Below are 27,285 nucleotides of genomic sequence, written 5' to 3'. Positions count from 1 at the left end.
TTTTTTTTTCTGAATTCATGGAGCAGATAAAGAAGTACACATCAAACTACTCTAAGTTCCTTTGGTAGACAAATGAAAAGTAGATGATATTATGATAACCATAATATAAGCAACCACACATTAAAATTACCAACAGCTTTAGGAACAAAATGGTCTGAGATGTAAGTTTAGCAGTGCGAGAAAGAGAGAGAGAGAGAGAGAGAGAGAGAGAGAGAGAGAGAGGAGAGAGAGTAAGAGAGATTGTCCTAGACCCCAAGGAAACATGACGATAACAGGTAGACAGCATGGAAGTAATATACTGTGAAATTAAAGTTACTTAGAATGTTAGCAAGAGCCACTGTGAGAATGCTTTCATGAGTATGAATGAAAAACAGAAGAAAACCAACAAAAAAAGAATTATTAAGGTAACTTCAACTGTGATTGAAACAATTCTGAAAACAGAAGCCCTCGAAGGACTTTGTTTATATTTACATATATCATTTACATAGCACTTTTTATCTAATATTTCCATGTAATGAGACCACTTTCTCTTCTGTTTCCTAGGTGAACTCATTTGGAAATATAGAATAGAAGCTACTGAGATAATGCTGATAATAGATAATAATTAAAGAGTAAATAGATTTGTAGTTGAATAATGACAAAATTTAAAAGATATTTAACTTTTCAGATCGATTTTGTACTGAGTGATGACTGCACCACAGCAAAGGAAGACTAAAATACTGCAGAGTTCAATTGAAAGTACAAAGTTTTTGAGAAGCTTTGTCTTCAAAATACCTAGGAGAATATGAAGAATAAGCAGCTGTAGCATATTCAGTAGAGGTGACTGAACACAGTGAGAGAAGGTGCTATTACAACCCATTAGTAAAGATATCTGTCTAGTAATTAAAGTGATTACTAGTCTCTTCTTTTTGCTTTATTTTTCTGCTAAGGCAGATTATGACTTTACCCCTTGGGAAGGTTGAATCATAACTGGAAACAAGTATGCATGATATTTGGATATTTGAAATATTTCACACCTGAACCATTTCTCAGAGTTACAATTTTTCTAAACTGGGGTAAAATACAAGTGAATCTATTGACCATAACTGTTGCAAATCTCTCGACTGTAGTATACAGTTATGTATGATCTAATATATAAATTTGATTTTTAAGATTCTTCTTATCTGGGTAAATACATATGTAAAGGATACATGGGAGGAGGATGGATCTTGCTGTGCTAACAAAGTATATTCTTTCAGCATCGATATACAAAGTATGCTGCTTAGCAACACACTTTCATTTATACCTGTGTTGCTTAGCAGCAAACTTTCAATGACATACTACACTGGATGGATATTAGACCATTTGTCCCTGACTTGGAAAATTCCCTGTTATCCACAGCTCTTACTTTTTCAATGACTATACTACATTTGGATAAGTCAAGAAGTCAATATGTCTGGTATACATGGCTTTCAGTCAGAAGGGTATGCTATATCCTATCTACATGCAGTATTCACTAAAACCTAACATCTCTGAAATATCGTATTTTATTGATAATTATTATTAGCAGTAAACCTATATACAAAATGAAAAAAAATAAGCCATTGTGTTGTTCTCCTATTTTATGTTATTTCTTTCAAGAATTAATTATATTGATTTGTAATGAACACTTTGACCAGATGTGAGAAACCAGCCGACAACTGATTTTAACTTAGTAGTTTACATTTATTTTTGTCACCTGTCAATTTAAAGATATGGGTGGTATTTGTTGGGCCTCAATAACATTGGAAATATTTCCAAATAGATAAAGTTTATGCATACTGGTAAAATATTATTTCCAAACACTCTAGCACTAAAAGTTTCTACTATGTTTAACCAAATAAGAACTAAATATAACGTAACAACACTAATTTAAGAAAACAAGTAGTCATTAAATGAAATTAGAATCACAAAAATAAGTGGCTTGTGATGGAGTGTTCAGGTCCATTTATGTCTCTTACTTTTAAAGCTAACCCCAAATGGCATTTTTTAAAGTAAACTAGACAAACAATTTTTAAGAAGTCTTCCTAATTAGAAAAGCTTTTTAAAAAGTGTAAGTTCCAACTGAAAGGGGTGCCTGAAGCAATGGCATTCCTTGTAAGATGAAGTAAAATACAATTTTGCTTTTCAGAGTATACATGAATCGTTTTTAATTGCTGAGTAGTATACCATTGTGTAAATGTACCACAATTCCTGCATCCATCGGAGGGATACCTGGTTTGATTCCAGATTCTGACTATTACAAGTAAAGCTGCTACAAACATGGTAGAGCAAAAGTCCTTGTTGTATACTTGAGCATATTTTGGACATAATATAGGATAAACATACTAAAATCTGTACACCTAAGAAAGCTAAGCAAGAAGGAGGACCCAGGGTAAGATGCTCAGTCTTCATTCAGAAAGGCAAATGAGATGGATATTGGAAGAGGGAGCAAACAGGGAACAGGACAGGAGCTACCACGCAGGGTCTCTGAAAGACTCTACCCAGCAGGGTATCAAAGCAGATGCTGAGACTCATAGGTAAACTTTGGGCAGAGTTCAGGAAATCTTACAAAAGAAGGGGGAATTGAAAGATGTGGAGGGGGCAGGAACTCCTCAAGGAGAGCAACAGAACCAAAAATTATGGGCACAGTGTTCTTTTCTGAGACTGATACCCCAACCAAGGACCATTCGTGGTGACAAGCTAGAACCCCTATACAGATGTAGCCCATGGCAGCTCAGTGTCCAAGATGGTTCCCAAGTAAGGGGAACAGGCACTGTCTCTGATATGAATTCAGTGCTCTCTCCTTTGATCACCTCCCCCTGATAGGGGAGCAGCCTTACCAGGCTACAGAGGAAGAGAATGCAGTCAGTTCTGATGAGACCTGCTAGGTTAGGATCAGATGGAAGGGGAGGAGGTCCTTCTCTATCAATGGACTTGTGGAGAGGAAGGGTAGGGTTGGATGGGGACCAAGGATGGGGATACAGTGAAATACAAAATGTATAAATTATAATTAATAAAAATAAATTAATTAAAATAAAACATAAGCCAAAGAATGAAAAAAAGAAAGAAATTGTGGTAAATTTAAACAATGGGCTACCCCTCAGCAATTAAATACAAGGAAATCATGAAATTTGCTGGCATAAGGCTGGAACTAGAAATGATCATCCTGAATGAGGTAAACCAGAAGCAGGAAGACACACAGTGTATACTCAGTTATCAGTGGATATTAGCTACATAATATAGGATAAACATACTAAAATCTATAATCCTGCAGAAGATAATCAACAAGGAGGACCCTAGGGAATACTCCCTTAAAGCTCATTCAAAAAGACAAAGAGTATTTATTCAATTTGTATCCTGGTTGTAGCTCCCTCCCTCATCTCCTCCCTGTCCCATTCCCCTCCCTATTCCTCCTATATCCCTCTTCCCTAGTTCACTGATAGGGAGGTCCTCCTCCCCTACTCTCTGACCCTAGCCTGTTAGATCCCATCAGATCTTCTTTTATTTTATTAATTACAGTTTATTCACTTTGTATCCCAGCTGTAGTCCCCTACCCCATCCCTTTTCATTCCCACCCTTCCTGCCTTTTCTTCTCCCATACCCTTCTCCCAGTTTAATGATAGGGGAGGTTGTCCTCCCCTTCCATCTGACCATACTCTATCAGGTCTCATCAGGACTGACTTCTTTGCCTTCCTCTGTGGACTGGTAAGGCTGCTTCCCTGTCAGGGGGAGGTGATCTAAGAGCCAGCCTATGAGTTCATGTCAGAGATGGTCCCTTATTATTGGGGAACCCTTTTGGATACTGGGCTGCCTTAGGCTACTTCTGTGCAGGGGTTCTAAATTATCTCCATGCATGGTCCTTGTTTGGAGTATCGGTCTCACAAAAGACTCCTGTGCCCAGATTTTTTGGTTCTGTTGCTCCCCTTGTAGAGCTCCTGTCCCCTCCACATCTTTCTATCTCCCCCTTCTTTTAAAGATTCCCTGCACTCTGCCCAAAGTTTGGCTATGCATCTCAGCAAATGTTTTGATACCCTGCTGGGTAGAGTCTTTCAGAAGCACTCTGTGGTAGCTCCTATCCTGTTCCCTGTTTTCTTCCTCTTCCGATGTCCCTCTCATTTGCCTTTCTGAATTAAGATTGAAAGAGCTTTCTTGCTTAGCTGTCTTAGGTGTACTGATTTTAGTATGATTGTCCTATGTTATATGTCTAATAAACTGTAAATAGTAGTAGTAATAGTAGCAGTTGTAGCAGTATTGGCTTTTTTAAAGTAAAGATGAAATATTTCTTTTGCAATGTTATGGCTGTGAGAGAGGTGAAAAACCTTTTCTTAGAGTATCCATTTTTGGTAGCAAACTGACAGACGTTGGTGCAAAGGTTTTGTCATCTTCTTAAAGTACCTGAGTTTTAAACTGAAAGTTGCTCAATTAAAAAAAAAATCCTTGCTTTTTGAAAAAAAAAATACAGAGTATATTCATCATAAGTGGGAGAAGACAGGTAGCAGGACAGGAACCTACCCAAGTGGGCCTCTGAAAGAATGTACCCAGCAGGGTAAGGAAGAAGATGTTGAGTCTCATATCCAAACTTTGGGCAAAGTGCAGGGAATCTTGGAAAGCGAAAGAGCTGTAAGGGCCTGAATCTCCACTGGGAAAGCAAAAGAGCCAAAAATTCTGCTTTCAGGGTGTCCTGCAGAGTCTGATACTCGAACCAAGGACCATGCATGGAGAGGATCTAGACCCCTGTTCAGATGTAGCCCAGTCTCATTGTGGGTCTCTAGTAAGGGGAGCAGGCTCTGTCTTTAATGTGGCCTCAGTGGCAGGCTCTTTGATCACCTTCCCCTGATGGGAGGGTGTCAGCCTTGCCAGGCCACATAAGTAGAAAATGCAGCCAATCCTGATGAGACCTGATAGGGTAGGGTCAGATAGTAGGGGTGGAGGAACTTCCTTATTAGTAGACTAAGGAAGGGGCATAGGGTGAAAAGAAGGAGGGTGTGGGACTAGGAGGATATGGGAGAGAGAGCTACAGCTGGGATACAAAGTGAATAAATTGTAATAAATAATGAATAAAAAAGCTATTTTAACCCATCATACAAAATATCTCAATATGTGCCTATTACTAAAGGAAAATATCTCAGGCAGCATTTGCAAAAGTGAAAAATAACGATTATGCTTAATGTGTTACACATATTCACCTTTCTTGTTTTTAACATTACTTTAGGATGTTATTTCTCTCCTCTAGAGTGAGCTTTAGAGTAAGAGACAGAGGTCACTAGTTATACAGATACAGTTTGAACTAACTAATAAAATGAATAGTTTGAAGACTTCAGGGTCAAGTTAGAAACCTTTACAAATGAGACAAATAAGATACATTCCTATATCATGCACATTCTTTGAGAACCAAAAAAGAATCTCTAGAGTAAATATGAAAGACTACCTACCTACATTGTATTATTTGCAAATGAATCTTGTGATATAAAAATATGTTAAATGTTAATACCTATTTAAAATAAAAGTTACAAATAATTATGTGAAAACTTTTAATGTTTTACACTATTAATTGAATTGATTGAAAATTGCAATGAAATTTCCTCCATACATATTAAGATATGTGGTTAAAAGTAGGTAAATCTATTGATAAAAACTGCATAGTAATTATAGTATATAATCAATTCAAATTGTTAAAGTACAGATATCATGTTTTCATTTTATTTTGGTTAAATGATAGCCTTTCTCAAAAAGAAAACGAACACAGAAAATGGATAATGAGATTGCCAAAGGAACATGGGAGTTTGGAGTTACAGCTTTCCAAGATCCCAGAGTACTGTAAGTCCAACATACTGTGTAACTTTGGTGGGAATTCAGAAGGTCACATGTCAATACAGTTGCAGACAGTAAGGCTGTCTTCATCAAGTTTCATATGAGAACAAAATTCTATTGGAAACTGAAACAGGAGTCACTTTTTACATTCCGATTTTTAAGATCTGGTTATATTTTGAATATTTCTTTGCATTTTTTGATTTATTATTATTATTTATTACAATTTATTCACTTTGTATCGTGGGTGTAGACCCTCCCACATCTCCACCTGGTTTCACCCTCTCTCCCTTCCCCCATGTCCCACTCTTGTCCAATATTAGGGAAAGTCCTTCCTTCTCCCCTACTAACTGATCCCAGTTCATCAGGTCTCTTTAGGACTGTCTGTTTCCTCTTTCTCTGTGGCCTAGTATGGCCACCTGGCCAGGTGGAGTGATCAAAGAGAGAAGATCAAGTTCATGCCAGTGACTGACCCTGTTCTCCTGCTCTCCACATGGAGACTGAATTTTTTAATTAGACTTGTTTCAAGACTGTTGGTCTAATTTATTAAGTGCAGAAAAATGACAAGATGGGATAACATTCAGAGTGTGATGTGATTATTAAAATAGCAACTATTCAAATGATACTAATATGAATACTCACAGATTTATGAAAAGGGCACAGGCTGAGGAGCATGTTGAAGTGACTGATGAGGATGTTGATACTATTATAGTAAAATTGTTCTTTTTTAATTTTTTATTAATTACACTTTATTCATTTTGTATCCCCCCATAAGCCCCTCCCTCCTCCCCTCCCGATCCCACCCTCCCTCCCCTTTCTGCATGCATGCCACTCCCCAAGTCCACTGATAGGGGAGGTTCTCCTCTCCTTTCTGATCTTAGTCTATCAGTTGTCATCAAAAGTGGCTGCATTGTCCTCTACTGTGGCCTGGTAAGGCTGCTCCCCCCTCAGGGGGAAGTGATCAACAAGCAGGCCAATCAGATTATGTCAGAGGCAGTCTCTCTTCCCATTCCTATGTAACCAACTTGGACACTGAACTGCCATGGGCTACACCTGTTCAGGGGTTCCAGGTCATCTCCACGAATAGTCCTTGGTTGGAGTATGATTTTCTGGAAAGTTCCCTGTGTTCAAATTATCTTGTTCTGTTGCGCTCCTTGTGGAGTTCCCGTCCCCTCCAGCTGTTACTATTTCCCACTTCTTATATAAAATTCCATTCACTCTGCCCATCAGTTGGCCATCAGGCTCAGCATCTGCTTTGACAGTCTATACTGCAGAAGCTTTCAGAGGCCCTCTGTGGCAGGTTTCAAGGTTGTTTCCTGTTTTCTTCTGGTATATACTCACTCATATAAATATAAAATATAGAATAAACCCACTAAAATCTGTACATCTAAACAAACTAAGCAAAAGAGAGGACCCTAACTAAAATGTTCAATCCCCATCCTGAAAGGCAAAGAGGATGGACATCAGAAGAAAAAGAAAATAGGAAACAACCTCGGAACCTGCTACAGAGGGCCTCTGAAAGCCAGAAGAAAACAGTAAAATTGTTCTTTACACTGGAATAGTATAAAAACTGTTTTGTGGGTGAAATATATCATCAATTTTCAGCAAAGAAAGTGAAAAGTCATTTCAAAACCTTTCAGGAAAAACTAAGGTGTCTGAGAGCAAGTCAGGTAAGGACAGTGCCTCTGCTACCCTGATGGAAGACAATTATCTACAGTGATGTCATCTCTGGTTTCCAGCTATCTCAACTGTCACTCAAGGGAATTCTACTCTGACTTAAACCAGCAACAGAACCTGACATTGCTCTTCGGCTAGAAAATAAATACAGAAAGAAAGAGGCATCACACAGCCTTGCACCAAGGTTTCAAGAAAACTAGTCAATGTGTACCAGTGTTAGATTCCCTGAGAGGGAGACCTTCAGAGGCTGACACTTGAATGTCCGTGAGGCCTACAATGCAATAGCAACAGATGGATGATATTAATTTCTAGGAAAGTAATATACATGCTGAAGCAGTTGGAGCATAGCTCAAGAAAGAGAATAAGTGCACTTCAAATGTCAAGGCCAAAGTAACGTGGATGTTCAGTTTTCTTCAGGATTAGATTATATGACTCTGTGTTCATGTTCTAGACACATGCCTATTTCTAAATGGACTTATGCTTGTACTGCAGGATTGATATTTTTTTAATCCAGTCATTTTTTATGATGTCCCCTTTAACCTAGCTTGAATGAGAATGTCTACACTGTAGCACTATATATTTAAGCTGTCACTTTTTTTTTTTTTTTATTTCCAGGGTTGTTCGCAGAGTTGGGACTTTGCCTGGTGTCTTAGAACAGGTTTTGTATTATTACTTTTGGTTGTTGTTTCGACTATTAAGAAAATAGGGACTTTTCAAGTTGAAGTAAATATATGTTGCATTATGAATCTATGAAGACAAGGAATAGGATATTATGGTTCATTCTCTTGGTAATTTTTTCATTTTTTATTTTAATTTTTATTGATTACACTTTATTCACTTTGTATCCCCCCATAAACCCCTCCCCTCCTAATCCCACCTTCCCTCCCTCTTCTCCACGCATGCCCCTGCCCAAGTCCACTGATAGGGGAGGTCTTCCTCTCCTTCCTTCTGATCCTAGTCTATCAGATCACATCAGGAATGGCTGCATTGTCTTCCTCTGTGGCCTGGTAAGGCTGTTCCCCCCTCAGGAGGAGGTGATCAAAGAGGTAATTTTTAATAACTTCTTCACCACATATGAAAGACAGTACCAGCTAGATCAGTGGAGAATGGCACATAACTGAAGAGAGACAGGCCTCTGAAAGTTACACTCACTTTTGCTTCTATCATTTGTTGCCTGTTCCTTGCTCTATCAAAATATAGGAGTCCTTACCAAACACATAAACCTAACTCCCTGCTACATACTTCTACCCTGATTTCTTGCCATGTGCACCTGAAATTAGGAAGAAACTCTTTCTCTGTTATTTATGTCATGTTTTGGAAGTATAGATAAGAAAACAAAAAAAAATTCCAAGAATTCATTTGCTTAGCTGAGGTGGAAGAAAGTTCATGTTTATTATGTGCTTTTCATATGATAGGAACTGTGATATTCCTTCTAACCAGTAAACTATTCAAGTGGAAATAATTAACATTACTTGTACTGTATTAAAGTTGTTCATTTAAAAATTATGTGACTAAACAGTAATTATTGACTTGGAGCTCTCTACCCTCTCAAGCATAATACTGCAATATTTCTCTATTTTACTATATTCTATACCTAACAATTGTTTCCTATGGGTTTTCCAAATTGTATTTTTTAATAAAATTTAAATGTTCTCTAATTTAATTAAAACAAGTGAATCTATGTAAAACATGAAAAAAAAAACAACAACAAAAAAAACAAAGACTGTCTGACTTGGAAAGGTTCTGGATTTAATTAATGACACAGGACTGGCAATGTAAGACAAATCAATTAAGTTTCTGAAATGAACTGTAGGCTGCTTTCTCATGAAGGAAAAAGAATCTATATATTTGACTTTTCTTTACATTAGCCATTTATTATTTCGCCATTTCATTGTCCATTAACTCTTCAAGTAGGCAGCTCAAATAAAGAAAAACAAATAAAAGACAAGAAATTTCAGAGCTCTGACAGCTTTGAAGGAAAGTAATGTGGAATCAAAACAAATAAATTAGGTCAAAGTAAATAATTCAGTCAGGAAATTGGAGTTTTGCCTCATATTTCCACTTAAGATTCAAGGCAATATACCCTTAAGCTATATACATGATTATTTTAGTTATGTGGATTCTCATCTTAATCAGAAAATAATGAATATTTCCTTATAAATCGTTATTTAATATAGTGTGAAGAACTGCTTGTTTGTCAGGCTGCTTTGTTACTGAGTTCTCATCAAAAAACGTTTTTTCACGCTGGCTTTCACCTGGAGACAGGGTAGGCAGGATGTTTTACCGGGTCCACTTTCTTTTGTTTATGTGAGGATCACACAAAGAGGTGGTCGAGGTAAACAAGTTTGACTTCTCAATGAACCCCTTCATTGTACTGAGGGGTTTTGTTCTGACTATAAAAAGGAATTGTGGAATAAACCAGGCATGCCAGCTTCTACTGGCAGCCCTCTCGAACTGATCTCAAGTGTAGTGAGCTATTTTTTAGTTTTCTTTCAATTCTCTCTCCCCATGCAGGAACTGTTGGACTCTGTCAGCAGGATCTGGCAATATAGACACTATTTCTTCCAGGGTAATTTTTAAATTGGAACAACGTTACTAGTATGAACATGAATATCAACCTTGACAGTTGATATTTATTCACTTATATTTACCTGTTTTACAAAGATAACTGTTTAAATTCTCTCTATGGAAGGAACACAAACTTACCAGTTTAGAAAACCCAAGAAAAGATAATTGTTTAAAATGGTCAATTGATAAAGTGTCACTAATAGTTCAGAAAAAAAATGTATGTTAAAATATAATAATTTCAGTACATTTGAAACAATGTTAATTACATTGTTAATTACATCTGCATTTCTGGGACCTAAATCACATGAAAAGAACATGGATAGGCAGCTGTTTATACCTATGTGCTGATTATAAAGGGAACCAAGTTTACAAAATAAATAAATAAATAAATAAAAGTTTCAATTAAACGAGTCCCCTAGTGCTTATGTACAAAATAGAGTCTTATATCCTCTGTTAAAATTAATTAGAACATAATTACTACTATGAATTATTTTCTGTGTGGCAAGAAATCAAAGCACAGTGAAACACCCTCTTGCTTTTCTAATTTGTTATTATAAGTTATACAGAAAACAAATGGTAGATATTTCAGATAATATATGAAAATAGACCAAATCAGCTAGGCAGTGGTGGCACTTGCCTTTAATCCCAGCACTCAAGAGTCAGAAGCAGGAGAATGTCCGAGTTTGAGGCCAGCTTGTTTTACAAAACTAGTCCAGGACAGCCAGAGCTAGTTACACAGAGAAATGCTGTCTTGAAAAACAAACAAACAAACAAACAAACAAACAAAAAAGAAAAGACTAAACTTCCACTCATTCTAACTTTTACAAAATGGTGTGCAATTTCAAAATATGAGGCCTTTGAAGAAAACTTCTTTGCGCAACATTTGGAGGCCATTATAGAAAACCACAACCAATAAATAAGCAGAGTGTTATGGTGCTCAGTGGATAGATATGCAAAATACTCTCACACATAAGTGTCTGGGATCAAGTAGTAGAAAGAGGGTAAAATTTGTAAGACCCAGAGGATCAGGGTCTTTGTGGTGAAATTGTATCTCCTAGTAACATAAGAAACTACACCCATGAAGTCTCAAAAACATGATTACCCAAACATGAGCTGAACAAGGAGCACACCAATAAAAAATGGTGAACTTTCCAGAGACAAGCCCATTAGGCTTCAACCCTACACAAAGAACCAGAGGCAATGGATAGCGGGAGAGTTGGTCCTCCTCAGTGAAATGCACAGTGTGCCAAATGGTAACTCATGAAAATATAAATACAATTTACATTATGTGAATTAAATAGATTATATTTGTGAATATATATTCATATGCGTATATATACACATGTATATTCATGCATTAACAAGTATTAAAAATGAGGCCATAAACTTGAAGAAGAACAGCAGGTGTAAACAGAAGGGTTTTGAGGGAGGAATGGAAAGGGAGAAATTGAAATACCTTCTCAGAAAAACACCTGAGATTTTTTCAATCAAACTGTTTTCTTCACTGTGTTTGTTTTCTTTTAATACTCTAAAATATTGCAATTCTTAGGTATGTAAACAGAGAAAGTAAAAGAGAGCAAGTTTTCTATAATCACTTAGGAAACATAAACATGAGAACAGTTGTGCCTGTATTATTAGCAATTTTCAAGTCACAGTATTTAAATTTCTATACATTAATCATTTTTTACTCTTTAATTTTTTATTTATCTACATATATTACTATCAAGTGAATTATTTATAATGTCTGATATAAACAACTTCAACATTCCCATAACAAATGCTTCCTTCAAACTTTGATATATCCTCATCTTTTATCCAATGATTTTTGTTTTAGGTACGTCAGATATCATGCAATTATTTTCGATATTGTTAATTAACAACCGTCAAAATTTTGGAAGAGATGTGAGAGTTAACTTTTTTGCATCCTAACATTCCCACCTATTACTGTCTCACGGACATTAACATATGAGTGATAAAGTCTGGTATCACAAACTAAAAGTGACTATATCTGGCTTACATCAGCTTTCCATTATCTCTAACCTCGTGATATACAAGGAACACATGAACACTTGAACACATGAACAAGGAACACATGAACACTTAGCGGGTTGTCTTGGAACAGAGGAAAACTCATTTCAGAAATTCAATGCCTTTTGAAAAACTACTTCTTTTAAGAACTAACCTGCTTCCCCGCTCACACAGCTACTTGTGCTTTTCAATTGTTTTCAACACATCAAGACCAACATTCTTGGATGTGTGGTTTTCATTGGAACATATTTGACTTATCATAGTCTTCGCACTTAGAATAAATGTCTCTCCCTCTCACAACAGCTAATAATCACCAGTTTTTCAATGCCAACGACTGGGATCCTGTGCCCTGTAAGATTCATCTCTGGTTAGGTTTCATACTGCCTGAAAGATGCTAACATAGTGCACTGGAGGAGAAAAATACTCAGCAATCATACTCAACTATGAAGATTGTTAAGTACAAGAATGCCCTAATGTTCTGAAAAACAAAAACCAATACTGCCTTTATCTGGGAGGAGATATTTCAACTTAACATATATCATTCTTTTTTTTTCTTTTTAAATTTATTTATTTATTTTATTAACTATATTTTATTTACTTTCTATCCCATTGTAGCCCCCTCCCTCATCACCTCCCAATCCCACCCTCCCTCCTTCATCTTCTCCCATGCCCCAACCCAAGTCCACTGATAGACAAGGTGATCAAAGAACCAGCCACTGTGTTCATGTCAGAGACATTTCCTGTTCCCATTACTAGGGAACATACCTTGAGACTGAGCTGCCATATTTCACTCTTAAATGGACAAAGCATAATGTCTATTCCAAATTCTTCCATTAATTTCCAAAGTGGTTGTACAAATTTATATTGCCACCAGCAATGGAAGAGCATTCCCCTTTCTTCACATCCTCTCCAGCTTGTGTTGTCACTTGAGTTTTTGGTTTTTGATCTTAGCCATTTTGAAGGTATAAGGTAAAATCACAGAGTCATTTTGATTGGCATTTCCCTGATGACTAAGGACACTGAGCCTATCTTTAAGTGTTTCTCTGCCATTCAATATTCCTCTATTGATAATTCTCTTTTTTCTCTGTACTACATTTTTTAATTAGATTACTTTGTTTGTTGATGTTTAACTTCTTGATATATATACATATATATATACATATATATATATATATATATATACATATATATATTATATGTTCTCTCAGGTATAGGGTTGGTGAAGATCATTTCCCATTCTGTACACTGCCATTTTGTTCTGTTTACAGTCTCTTTTGATTTGTAGAAGGCTTTCAGTTTCATGAGGTCCCATTTCTTGATTGTTGAATTAGAACCAGTGCTGTTTGCATTCTGTTGAGGAAGTTGTCTGAAGTGCTACCTCAAAATCAAGCTATACCACTCCTAGGAATAAATCTCAAAGATGCTTAACCATACAACAAGAACATTTGCTCAACTGTTTTGTAGCAGTTTTATTTGTAATAGTGTGAATCTGGAAACAATGTAGATGTCTCTCATAGGAGAAATGGATACAGAAAGTGTGGTACATTTACCCAATGAAATACTACTCAGCAATTAAAATCATGAAAATTGCAGACAAATGATGGGAACCAGAAAAGATCATCCTTAGTGAGGTAACCCGGAAGGAAAATGACACATATAGAATATGGTCATTTATAAGTGGATATTAGCCATATCATATGCACATAATATAGTGTAAACATACTAAAATATATAGTCCTAAATAAACTAAAAAACAAGGAGGACCCTAGGGAAGATGTTTAACACTCATTCAGAAGGGTAAATGGTATAGACGTAGGATTCAGAAGAAGACAGGGAAAAGGGTAGAAACCTACCACAGAGGGCCTCTGAAAGAACCTACCCAGAACCTACTGAAGCAGATGCTGAGACTTATAGCCAAATGCTGGGCAGAGTGCAAAGAATCTTATGGAAGAAGGGGGAGATAGAAATACCTGGAGGGGACAGGAGCTCAACAAGGAGAACAACAGAGCCAAAAAATATATAGGCCCAGGAGGCTTGTAGATTCTGATGCTCCAACCAAGGACCATACATGGAGAGGACCTAAAACCACATGCTCAGATGTAGCCAATAAGCATCTCAGTCTCAATGTGAGTTCCCTGGGAGAGTAGAGGCTGTCTCTGACATGGACTCAGGGACAGGCTCTTTGATCACCACCCCTTGGGAGAGTGGGGGTCTGCCTTGCCAGACCACAGAGGAAGACAATGCAGCCAGTCTTGATTAAACCTGATAGGCTAGGTTCAGATAATAGGGGAGGAGGACCTCCTCTATCAGTAGACTAGGAGAGGAGCATAGGAGGAGAAGAGGGAGGCAGAGTGGGACTGGGAGAAGATGAGAGAGAGGGCTACAGCTAGGATACAAGGTGAATAGATTAAAATAAATAATAAATAAAAACTATCCTCCATTGATAATAAATCAGTTACCTCCAATTGTCTTTAACTACTAAACCACTATTAAACTACTATTGGATGTTCACTGTTGCTCTCACTATCCTAATTCAGACCATCTTACACTACCTTATTGCTACTATGAAACAGATTCTTGTCAGTGTCCATTCATGCTTTTCCTTGAAAAGAAAAAAACAACTAATAATTCATGCCCTTTAGCTGCATAAAAAAAGACAAGGAAGAGTGGAATCTTTCAATAATAACTTAAAAATAAACATGAAAATAATTGTGTTTTTATCATAACCTTCACATGTTGATTGAGTGCAAAATCTAAATCATTAGATTTAAATTATTATTTTAATTTCAATCGTGACTGTATTACAATATTTTCTTCCTGCACCTTCGTAAAGAGGCTAATTCAAGAATCAAACATCTGATTATATTTATTCATACTCCCTTTATTTACTTACAAGTAGTTTAGCAATGGAGCTTATCATACTTCTATTAATAGAATTATCTTACTTATATTAATAGCACTCATTCAATTTGTGCATGTTAACTATAAATTGATAAATCACTATTTCTTCTAATTTTACAATTAAGACTTTTATATTTAGGATTTTATTGATAAGTAAACCTACATTGTTTGCAAATCTCACATATCACTCAAAGTGTTAAATTTCTAGTTTGTTTTGGTTATTTATTTTCTTCAGGGAGATGTGTGAAATTCTTGTTGTGTTTATTTTTAATTTTTATTATGGAATAATTATAATTAGGTATAAATATAATTATGTACCAGTACAGAAAGATTGGATCTCTGATCCCCCATCTGTTGTAATCATATACTTTGTATACTTTATTAATTTGTTGTTAATAATATTTTATTCATAAACATTTATTATGCTTCTCTACAACTTTAATACGTTTAACCGCAATAGATTACTTTGAACATATTTTATAAATCATTACATTGTTGTCACGTTAATGCTTACTGTCACTTCTAGTTACTAATGACAGATGAAGAAGTTGTTAGCACTAAATTAACAAATCCTTAACGTTTACCTCTGCTGGAACCATTGGATCCCTATTTGTCTTTAATCACAATTTTGTCAATTCCTTAAAACATAACATTATTTACATGTGTTTATATCGAATACATATTATTCTTTACTTGCTGCTAATTTATTAACATTGAATCAATGTTCTACAATAAACTCAGGTTTACAATTTTTTAATTAAATTTTTATTTTTTATACAGTTTATTTACTTTGTATCCCAGCTGTAGCCCCCTCCCTCGATCCCTCCTAATCCCATCCTCTTTCCCTCATCTCCTCCTGCTCCTCTCTAAATCCACTGACAAAGGAGGTCCTCCTCCCCTTCCATCTGACCTTAGTCTATCAGGTCTCATCAAAACTGGCTGAAATGTCCTCCTCTGTGGCCTAGCAAGGTTTCTCCTCCCTTGGGAGTGCGGAAGCAAAGCGTCAGCCACTGAGTTCATGTCAGAGACATTCCCTGTTCCCTTACTAGGGAACCCACTTGGATACTGAGCTGCCATGGCCTAATTAGAGCAGGGGTTCTAGGTTATACCCATGTATAGTCCTTGGTTGGAGAATCAGTCTCAGATCACAGGTTTACAATTACAATGTAACATCTTTTTTTTTTTCATAAGACACAGGGTAAATTGCTCTTCCTTAGGAAAAGAAGATGAGAAAAACAGTCCCTTTGATGATGCATTTAAGCAATAAAATCATCAGCAAGTGAATAAAAGTGTCAAATGTGGTGCTAAGTAGAACATTCAAAAGGACATCTTTGCTCACAGTGGGACATCTCAAACAGGAAGGGTAAGTTGCACCTGATTTGATAACAGCTAGACTATGTATGTTGGATGCCTTTAGTTTTTTTACTCAAAGGCATGTTGGCATGCCTTTGAGATACTATAATTGAAAATATTGACTTAATTATTAGAAATGTTAGTATGCTTGAAATATAAAATATCTGAGTTTATTAATACACTTTAAAATATAAGACTTTTATAATAATAATAATAATAATAATAATAATAAAGCTTTTAATAATCAAAGACTATATGTTTGGTTCCATTTCCAAAGAAAATACAACTGGTCAAGGTTTAGAGAATAAGGGACTTCAGAATTCTCAGCTATAAGAGAATATATGAACTACAGATACCTCACCCAGTACTCAGGGATCATTGCAGAAGATGGGGCTGAAATAGCAGAAGAACAAAAATACATGATAGATGACTACAAGGAGACAGTATTTTTGGATAAAGCAAGACACTTCACAGCAGTTGCAGTAACACACAAAACAGTTTGCCATCTCAGGCCAGACCGAGTCTCAGCAAGAAGAGAGTAGGTGGGTCCCCAGTCTCAGCCCAGGCAATAGTTAGATGCACATTGAAGGAGTTTTTCTGAGAGTATAGCCTCTGCTAAGCCAACTATTTTCCAGTAGAAGAGCACACATACAAGGATATTTGAAGAGAAAAAATGTGGAAATAAAAACATGATACATAGTTGGCTGAGTAGGAAAGGGAGGGGATCTTGGAAGAGTTGGGGGTTATGGTAAAATATGTATAAAACTCTCAAAGTACTAATAAAAAGTAATTAATAAAATGACAATTTAAATCGGCTAGAAAAAAAAAGTGGGGAATACCCTAGAACTCATTGGTACAGGAGAAAACTTCCTGAACAGAACACCAACAGCACAGACTCTAAGAGCAACAATCAATAAATGGGACCTCATGAAATTGAAAAGCTTCTGTAAAGCAAAGGACACCGTCATCAAAACAAAGCGACTGCCTACAGATTGGGAAAGAATCATCACCAACCCTTTATCTGACAGAGGACTCATATCCAATATATATAAAGAACTAAACAAGCTGAAAAGCAATAAACCAAGTAATCCACTTAAAAAATGGGGAACGGAGCTAAAGAGAGAATTCTCTGTAGAGGAATATCGAAGCACTTAAAGAAATGCTCAACCTCATTAGCCATTAGGGAAATGCAAATCAAAACAACCCTGAGATTTCACCTTAAACCCATCAGAATGGCCAAGATGAAAAACTCAAGGGACAACATATGCTGGAGAGGTTGTGGAGAAAGGGGAACCCTTCTCCACTGCTGGTGGGAATGTAAACAGGTACAACCACTCTGGAAATCAATCTGGCGCTTTCTCAGACAATTAGGAATAGCGCTTCCTCAAGATCCAGCCATACCACTCCTAGGCATATACCCAAAAGAGGCACAAGTACACAAAAAGGACATTTGCTCAACCATGTTTGTAGCAGATTTATTTGTAATAGCCAGAAGCTGGAAACAACCCAGATGCCCCTCAACTGAAGAATGGATGCAGAAACTGTGGTACATCTATACAATGGAGTATTACTCAGCAATAAAAAATAAGGAGATCATGAAATTTGCAGGTAAATGGTGGGACCTGGAAAGGATCATCCTGAGTGATTTGTCCCAGAAGCAAAAAGACACACATGGTATATACTCACTCATTTAAACATACAATATAGGATAAACCCACTAAAATCTGTACATCTAAACAAACTAAGCAAAAGAGAGGACCCTAACTAAAATGTTCAATCCCCATCCTGAAAGGCAAAGAGGATGGACATCAGAAGAAAAAGAAAATAGGAAACAACCTTGAAACCTGCCACAGAGGGCCTCTGAAAGCTTCTGCAGTATAGACTGTCAAAGCAGATGCTGAGCCTGATGGCCAACTGATGGGCAGAGTGAATGGAATTCTATGTAACAAGTGGGAAATAGTAAGAGCTGGAGGGGACGGGAACTCCACAAGGAGAGCAACAGAACAAGATAATTTGAACACAGGGAACTTCCCAGAGACCCATACTCCAACCAAGGACTATTCGTGGAGATGACCTGGAACCCCTGCACAGGTGTAGCCAATGGCAGTTCAGTGTCCAAGTGGGTTACCTAGTAATGAGAAGAGGGACTGCCTCTGACATCATCTGATTGGCCTGCTCTTTGATCATCTCCCCCTGAGGGGGGAGCAGCCCTACCAGGCCACAGTAGAGGACAATGCAGCCACTTTTGATGAGAACTGATAGACTAAGATCAGAAAGAAGAGGAGAACCTCCCCTATCAGTGGACTTGGGGAGTGGCATGCATGCAGAAAGGGGAGGGAGGGTGGGATCGGGAGGGGAGGAGGGAGGGGCTTATGGGGGAATACAAAATGAATAAAGTGTAATTAATAAAAAATTTTTTAAAAAAAGGCCACAAAAATGACAATATAATATCAATGTGGGATGTAGAGAAAATAAGTTATAGGATGTGTATATAATTCAGAAGCTCACAAATATAGTTGGCATAAACATATGAACAAGTTTTGTTTGATTTTTTTTCTTTCTAAGGATATAGTGCCTAACAAGCACAATAAATCTTCATTAGGAGAACTTTCGGCTTCACAGCCATACTGCATTTATTTCATTTTACCGCAGATACCATTTATTGTACTTTTCCAGTCAGTTATGGCAAAACACCTGCAAGAGCAGCAAATGTTTCATATACCAAACAAACATTTTCCTGTTGAGATCAACTAGGCTTCACGTGTGTGTCCTTATGCTATAAATAAATATTATTTGCATAGTCTACCATTTTGTCTGTTCTGTTCTGCTGTTTGGCTCTGTTCTGTTGGCACCTGTGTGTTTTCATTTTTCTTGTTGTTTGTCATGACTTCACAAGTGATGCTGAATATTTACTTAACATTCCTAACTTGCAGGAAGTCTGTTATGTTTGTGAAGAGGAAGTTTCATCCTTAGATAATCTTCCTTCAGGCATGAGTTATACTGCTGGTGGCAGTGGTCCAATGTTATAGAATCAACTATATATATATATATATATATATATAATATTATATATATAATGAGGTGTTTTATATAATATTATATATATATATTTGATGAGGTGTTTTAAACAGAAATACAGATAAAGAAAGATTGTCCTTTAATTGGCTGATGACAATGCCTTAACCTGAGGCTCACAGAAATTTAATCCTGCATATTCTAACATAACATAGTGATGTGATTTGTCGTTTGTTATTCTGGAATTCTTTATTGGCTTAATAAAACATCGCTACTATAAGTAAGAATAATTGACTCATTAGTTTCCTATAAATATTTTGTAATCAATAGTAATTGAAAAGAACAGAGGAATTTATTAAAGTTGTGGCTCTGAAATTGATAGAGGGAATACATATATGTATATATACACATATATATTTTATTGGTTTTATACACACATATATAAGTATATATGTATATTGTATGTATATATATATATATATACATATACATATATATATAAACACACATCCAGTCCATGGTTTCTTTAATGAATGTGTCAAGGATAAAAATTTTGTTGTTGAAACTGGTGTATGATGAATATGTCGAACTTATAAATATGCAGAACTCAGAATCACTTTAAAGGCTATCAAGATCATTGAAAACCATATATATATAATACACTAAGGATACTGTATCACTTAATGTCTCATACACTTAAATTCTATAGATAAAGACATATCTAAGTTTCTTCCTTTACAAAAAGAGACTTTAAAGCTTAAACAGTGCAAAGACATGAGAAACATATTTAATTTACACAGTACAAGGTTTAATAAATTTAAAAGAACAAAGAGCATATCATACAGCTTTGGCTTACCTTTACAGGATGAGCTGTAGACCCAGAGGGCCTGACAGTGTTTTAAGCCAATATTCTTTTTAAAGTTTGTACCAGATGAAAAGTGTTTAATAGCTATTAATAGAGTCTATTATTTAGCTATATGACTCTCTTCTATCTGGATCTATATATTTTATGTATGTATATACATAAGTAAGTAATTTACTATCCTGCTGTTTGTTATTGTATTTCTCATTTTCCCATTTCTGTTTAGTTAGTACTAAACTCTAGACCAAACATTTCGACTCACTAGAAGTGAGAAATTTTATCATACATGCACTCAATGTTACTTTGTAGAAAGCCTGATACATACACAGTTGTGCATGTACACATGCTCACGCACACAAAGGCCCATAAACATTCCTAATATAAACAAGTACTGTGTTTTTAAATCAGTATTTTCATATTGATATCTATTTTAATTTACTACCAGCCTTTGGTATGAAAGCAAGTAATTAAAAATATTTTTAAAATATTTCTAGGTCCTAATGCCATTCAGTTGAGTATTCAACCTACGATATCAAAATTATATATTAAATTTTGTCATCTGCATTGCATTTACACAATGTATTTGATAAAGATGTTCATGCCCGAGTATTTGGTTGGGTGCCAACATATCAAATGAAATGCACTGTTTGTACTAGTAGTCAAAATCTTTCACATTTTTTTTTCAAATGTTGATCTCAAGTCTTTGATATTACATTTTATTACACTATCAATATAATTCATGTTTTGCTTCAAAGTTAGTCCAGCCCTGAAAATATTCCACTTGCCCTCTCCCTCCCAGGCCTCCTGTTGGACTATTTTAAACTTCTAAGTCTCTTTAACAAAGTTAAAACTTTAAAGCAGTCTGACTGGCTCTGAGGTCATGCTGAGAGTAGAGAAGGAATACATCACTTGCTTTAAAATCTGGCCTCTTGAGGAGCATGCTTGGGAATGTTTAAAAGAAACTTCGGCTCCTCTATTCTCAGACTAACACCATATTTCATTTCGGAGAAGTCCAGCCATTTCATGAAAGACAAGACTCCTTTGGTGCACTCTGAGCATGCTCCCTCAGCAGCTGGAGCACTTATACCTTTGAACTACAGATTATCTCCACCTCCAGAGAGCCCAAGTAACTCTTGTCATAAAATCTTCCTTCAGAAAGTGATACTCTTTAAGAAATCATGGTTGGAACCAAAATACATGCGATATGCATGAAAAAGTGTTGAAAGTATTATTAAGAAGTGTTTCAAAATTCAATTTTATTCCCGGTGAGAACATGTTATAATGTTATAACACTTCCTTATAAACTGGATTAGTTGCTTTCTGCATAGTTTATAACATATGTGTGCTTACTTTTCCTTTTCTTTCAGAGCAAACTTTCAACCTAGGGCCTCATGCATAGTGACGTCACTCATGTTAGACAAGCATTCCTCTATTGAGCTGTATCCCAGTGTGCTCTAAAGTTTTTATTTAAACAAAGAATCCTTCTGTGTTGTTGATGCTGTCTTACCAGAAGACTGCCTAGAACTTCCTTTTCTGAAGCCACTGCATCTGCAGTAGCTAGGGTAATCTGCCTGCATCCAGGTTGGTTTTAAATACTCCCTTTCTATATAGACTCAGAACTTGTACTTAGCAGTATTCATGAATAATATATGTATCCATGTACAGAACACAATTTGGGGATTTCGTGAGGTATAATATGTGTTTATATTGAAAATAGATTCTCTCATGCAATTCATCACTAGCAGTTTCCCCTCCATCGATTTCTCCTAGCTCTTCACTACCAAGTGTCCTCTTCCTCAGACATACTTGGCCTCCATTTTTCTTCAGAAAGGAGCAGGTCTTAAACACATAACAGAACAACATACAGTCAGACAAGGAAAAAGCTCTCATATGAAGACAGACCAACCCAATAGGAGGAAGAGTCCTAAGAGCTAAGAAATGAGTTACAGATACACCCACTCTAACTCAGGAGTGCTACAAAATCATCAGAACAACAGCCATAACACTTAAGCAGAGGACCTGATGCAGATTCTTGTAGGCCTAAGACTGCCATTTTAGTCCCTGTGAGCACATATGAACCCTGTTTAATTGATGAGTTGGGCCATGTGCTGCTTGTGTTCTCCATCCACTCTGACTCTCACCATTTTTCCTTCCCTCTTCTGAAGGGTTTTCCAGGTTCAAGAAGAAGGATCTGCTGAAGATTTAGACTTTCTCTACACATAATGTCTGGCTGTGGGTGTCTGCACCCATCTGGTGCAGGAGGAAGCCACCTTAAATATGACTGACAACTGGACAAGGCACTGATCTATTAGTATCATTAGGAATCATTTCACTGTTTTTCTTTTTTTTTTCTTTTTTTTTTTTTTTCATCAGTTGTGCTTGATCATTCCCTAGGCTGTATGCTGTCCAGTCTGATTTCTAGCCATTTGGACAGTGGAGGGCGTGGGCCTCATCTTGTGGTGTGGGCATCAAGATGAACTGGGCATTGGCTGGCCACCCCCACGAGATATGTGCCACCATTGTCCCAGAATATCTAACCAGTAAGACAGATTGTAGGGCAAAGGTTTGCTGGCTGGGTTGGTACCTAGGTTTGCCTTTCAGTTGCCGACAGAGTACCTTCCATCACGGAAGAGAAGTATTTTATCCAGCGTCAAAACCTCTTTGCTTTTATTGTACTCCACTGCAATATTCTATTTTTTCAGGAAAATGTCTATGAAAACTGATGGTACAAGTACTAATGTTTTTATCATGATATATTTTTGAGAAAATACTCAAGTAGAAGAGATTATGCTTAAAAGTCTATGTAATTAATAGAACCCCTTCAAAAGCACATTCACTTCATTGCTGTTACTATTTTGAAGGGAGAAATGACAATAGTGGTAGATAATGATTACATATCATTCATTTATTGAAAAGGTCGCAAGCCATATAAACTTGAGTATTTTACCTTGTGAACTTCAGGAAACCAATAATGTAAAATTTATTACCATCAGTAGGTCACTCTGAGAAGAAAATACAGACAACTAAGTGTCCTCCAGGTACATGATCATCCCATGTATGTTATATAGTAGTTTTCATTTGCTTATTAATCTAGAAATATTTTTGTCTAATTTTGGAATATTTTCAAATGTAATGCATTTCCGTTAACGTTTAAGGTATTAAAATTAAGTAAAATTCTCATACCAAAAACTTTCACAGGTATTATCATTATATATCAACATAAAATTTATTGATTGGGTATAAGCTATATTTCTTATGCTTTTGGTAAAAACTCCAATAATATCCATAAAAATTGATTCAAATATTCTTTTAATTGCTGAGATATTCATGAATTTAATAGCAAAGATACTAAACAAAAATATGAAATTTATGTATTTTACAACTTTTCTGCATATATGAGTAACAACATTTTATGTCTTAATAATAGAACTATTGCAGATATACTGATATGTTTTATACAACAGAAATAATAATTTAATGCTTTATAAGGTAGAGATTAAAATGTCAGATATTTAATAATATTCATGTTTGTTAAAGGGTATTACATTATGCCAATCATTCTTTTATCAATTTACTGAGGCTTTAAAAATGACTAATCAAACAATTACAATAAAATTAGTATGTTAATATAGAAAAATGTACTGAATTTTAAGAAAGAAAACAACAAGCAACACACACATACAAGAACAGGACTGAATTAAGTTTCCCAGCCATTTTTAAAGAGATATAATATTTAAGGTCACAAAATAAAACAATAAGCAAACAGTTTAAAATAGAGTTAAATTTTAAAAAGTGAGTTCAATTGATCTCGTCCCAAATCGGAAAGTGACCTTGGAACAACTGAACTCCTCTTTGTGTCTAGACAGAGAAAAGAAGCTCTCGAAATGCTTAGAGAAGGCTGCAATAGAGACAGTTTGGGAACATGAGCTATAATCACTACTTACCCATTGTACTCATCTCACCTAACACAACCTTTTATTTCCAAACCATTTCACATCTTGCAGAGTCGATTTTAATCTCATATTATTAAGATATTCACATTATTATTAGCATAAACATGATAAATCCTCAATAGATCCATGCTTTTAGAATAATTACAAATACCAATATTAACAGTTACCCATGTGGAAATGTTTTTCTTCAGTGATAAAAATCACCCAAACACCCAACAGTCAATGAGATTACTCATCGGAATGTGTTCCTGAGAAAATACATATCTGCCATAATTTCCTTTAAGAATGAGCTTCAGTGTTAAGGATGAAGTAGAGGATAGCAAATGAATAGTTTGGCTTAGGAAGAGAGAAGGGACAGGTCAGTGATAAGGCAAAGTACAAGAGACTGAAACAGATTTTTGTTTGTTTGTTTGTTTGAACATAATTAAAATTTCTGCAACTTCAGTTTTCTAGAGTTGAGATAATAGAGGATCTCCAATGTTTTTCCAAGCAGTAAATTCAATGATTGTCTCTAATTCCAAAGGGTTATATTATGGAATATTTTTGTTTATTTCCATAATGGAAACAGCAACAACAAAAACAGATCTAAATTATCATTAGCTAAAGATCTGACAATATATCATGTTCTTTCTGCAAGCCAGTATTGTGTTATTATTTGTGTAAAGAAATATTTTAAAAGTTCATCTGCTTGTTGTTATTTAACTGATTTTGAAACTGAGTACTTGTAAAAGCAGCTGAGTTGATGATGCAACCATATTTATGACACTTTATGGATGTCGCCTCTCTCACATTCATAAAAGACATAAGCTGACAGCAAAATCACTGATTCTCTGGCTCTTAACATTCTTTCCATGCTCTCTTCCACAATAATCTTTGAGCCTTTGATGCTGGAATTGTGTGATATATATCAGTTAGGACTGGACTCCAAAGTTCTGTATCTTCAATTTTTTTGTTTTTCTATGATGGTCTCTATCTGTTGCAAATAAAAGTGGGTTTTCTTGTTGCTGCTGTTGTTTTGCTTTGTTTTAAAGAAGATAGATAACTATGCTTATCTATGGGTATAAAGATATTTATATAAAAGATATTTAGTATGTACTTTGGAATAACTATAGGAGAAGGGGCATAAAAGTATAATAAAACCTTCTATTTGGTATGCTGTAAACAGGAATCTGTACACTCTTATTTTAGGAAGAAAATGGAAGTTGAAACCCCATAGGACTTTGCTTATAGCAACACTGAGCATATTTTCATTTTAGTTACACACCCTGGACATGCACATCCTTGTTATTGTCATGTTGTATACATTTTTCATTTTAATATTCTTTGAATATTCCATTTGTGCCCATAACATTATTGTTTATTGATGTACTTTTCTGAATGATTTACAGAAGTATTTATGATTGTGTAATTTTTAAACTAGTAGAAAGATTATTCTTTTCCATTGTTCCGATTATTTCATTTCAACTTAATAGTTCTTTTGAGTTTTAATATGAATTGTCCTCTTCTAAAATGTAGCCATCCTTAATTGCTAAACACTATTTGCTCTCAAGAATTCAATCACACTTTCATTACTTGACAATCCTACAGTTTGAGGTGTCTTTCTTCATTATTATTTTACAGCACCCGAACAAAAGTGTAAAATCCATATAGTGGAGACACATGTTCAAGTGTGAAACCATTGGAAATGTGGGGGCACCGTGACTATTACACCCATCTACACTGAATGACTGATATTATGAATGTACTTTATTAGTTAAATACATCTAATTGCATGTATTTTGTCAATGAGTTTATGGAGAAAAGGTTATTCACTATCCAGATCAATCGTAATTTGGACCAGTTGTTTCAGTCTTGCCTAAAATATCCAAGCTATGTCATCATTTCAATTTGGAATTTAAAAAAAAAAACATATCCTCATGTTTATTATTCTTGATGAGAATTATACTTCCTCACAATACTAAATTTCACCGCTTCAGAGACAGAGTTGTCTAATGTTCTGGAAACCACAGGACAATCAATAGAAAACCACTCTGAGTGTCTCACTGGCTATTTGCCAGTCCCAGAGAGGGAAGAAAAGTAAGTGGTTTGCAGAGTGATATCAGTTTCCTCTCCTCAGAAACATGAGAAGCTCTCCTTAGATCATCATTGAAAAAGACTCAGACATCTCATAATCTAACTTCATAATGTGCTCTCTCCTGAGGCATGGAAGAACTTTACCAAACAAACATTTGTAAAAAAGATTTAATGATTCCCTGCACTCTGCCGAGGGTTTGGTTATGAGTCTTAGTGTCTGCTTTGAAACACTGCTAGGTAGAGTCTTTCAGATGCCTTTTGTGGTAGACTCCTGTCATAAGTTCAAGGCAGGCATATGAAAGAAGGGAAGTTAGTATGATATGGAAAGGATAGGAGCTCTACAAGGACCAAATATATCTGGGCACAGGGTCTTTTCTGAGACTGAAACTCAACCAAGGACCATCTATGGATATAACCTAGAACTTCTGCTCGGATGTGGCCTGTGGTAGCTCAGTAACCAAGTAGTTTTCCAAAGTAAGGGGGACACGGACTATTTCTAACAGGATCTCAAGGGCAGGCTGTTTGACACCTCCCCCCAGGGGAGGAGCAGTCTGTTAGGCCACAGAGGAGGACTTTGCATCCAGCCCTGAAGATACCTGATAAAACAGGGACAGATGAAAGGGGAGGAGGTCCTCCCCTATCAGGGGACTTGGAAAGGGGCAGGGAGGAGACCAGGGAGGGAGTGTGGGGTTGGGGAGGGAATGAGGGAGCGGGATACAGCTGGGACACAGAGTTAACAAAATGTAACTAAAAAGAAAAATAAAATAAAATAAAATAAAAAAAAAAAAAAAAGATTTAATGATAAATTTTAAAAGGCAAACCAGAAATATAATAATTTCTGATATGAATAATGGAACTTTAAATAAGTAATGCCACTGTGAATAATTTTTAATAGAATATAGCTCCAGGACAGTAATTATGTGAGTTTAGACAATACACAATTTGAAGAAAAATAATATATATTTCTTAAGAAAGCAGCGAGTGAAGAGTGCTGAGAATATGGGAAATGATTGTCACCTCACACTTGTTTCCCATCAGTGAAAATTG

This window comes from Psammomys obesus, unplaced genomic scaffold (assembly GCF_907164565.1).
Source record: "Psammomys obesus unplaced genomic scaffold, mPsaObe1.curated_primary_1811, whole genome shotgun sequence".
Lineage (NCBI taxonomy): Eukaryota > Metazoa > Chordata > Mammalia > Rodentia > Muridae > Psammomys > Psammomys obesus.
This window is presented reverse-complemented; position numbering follows the sequence as displayed.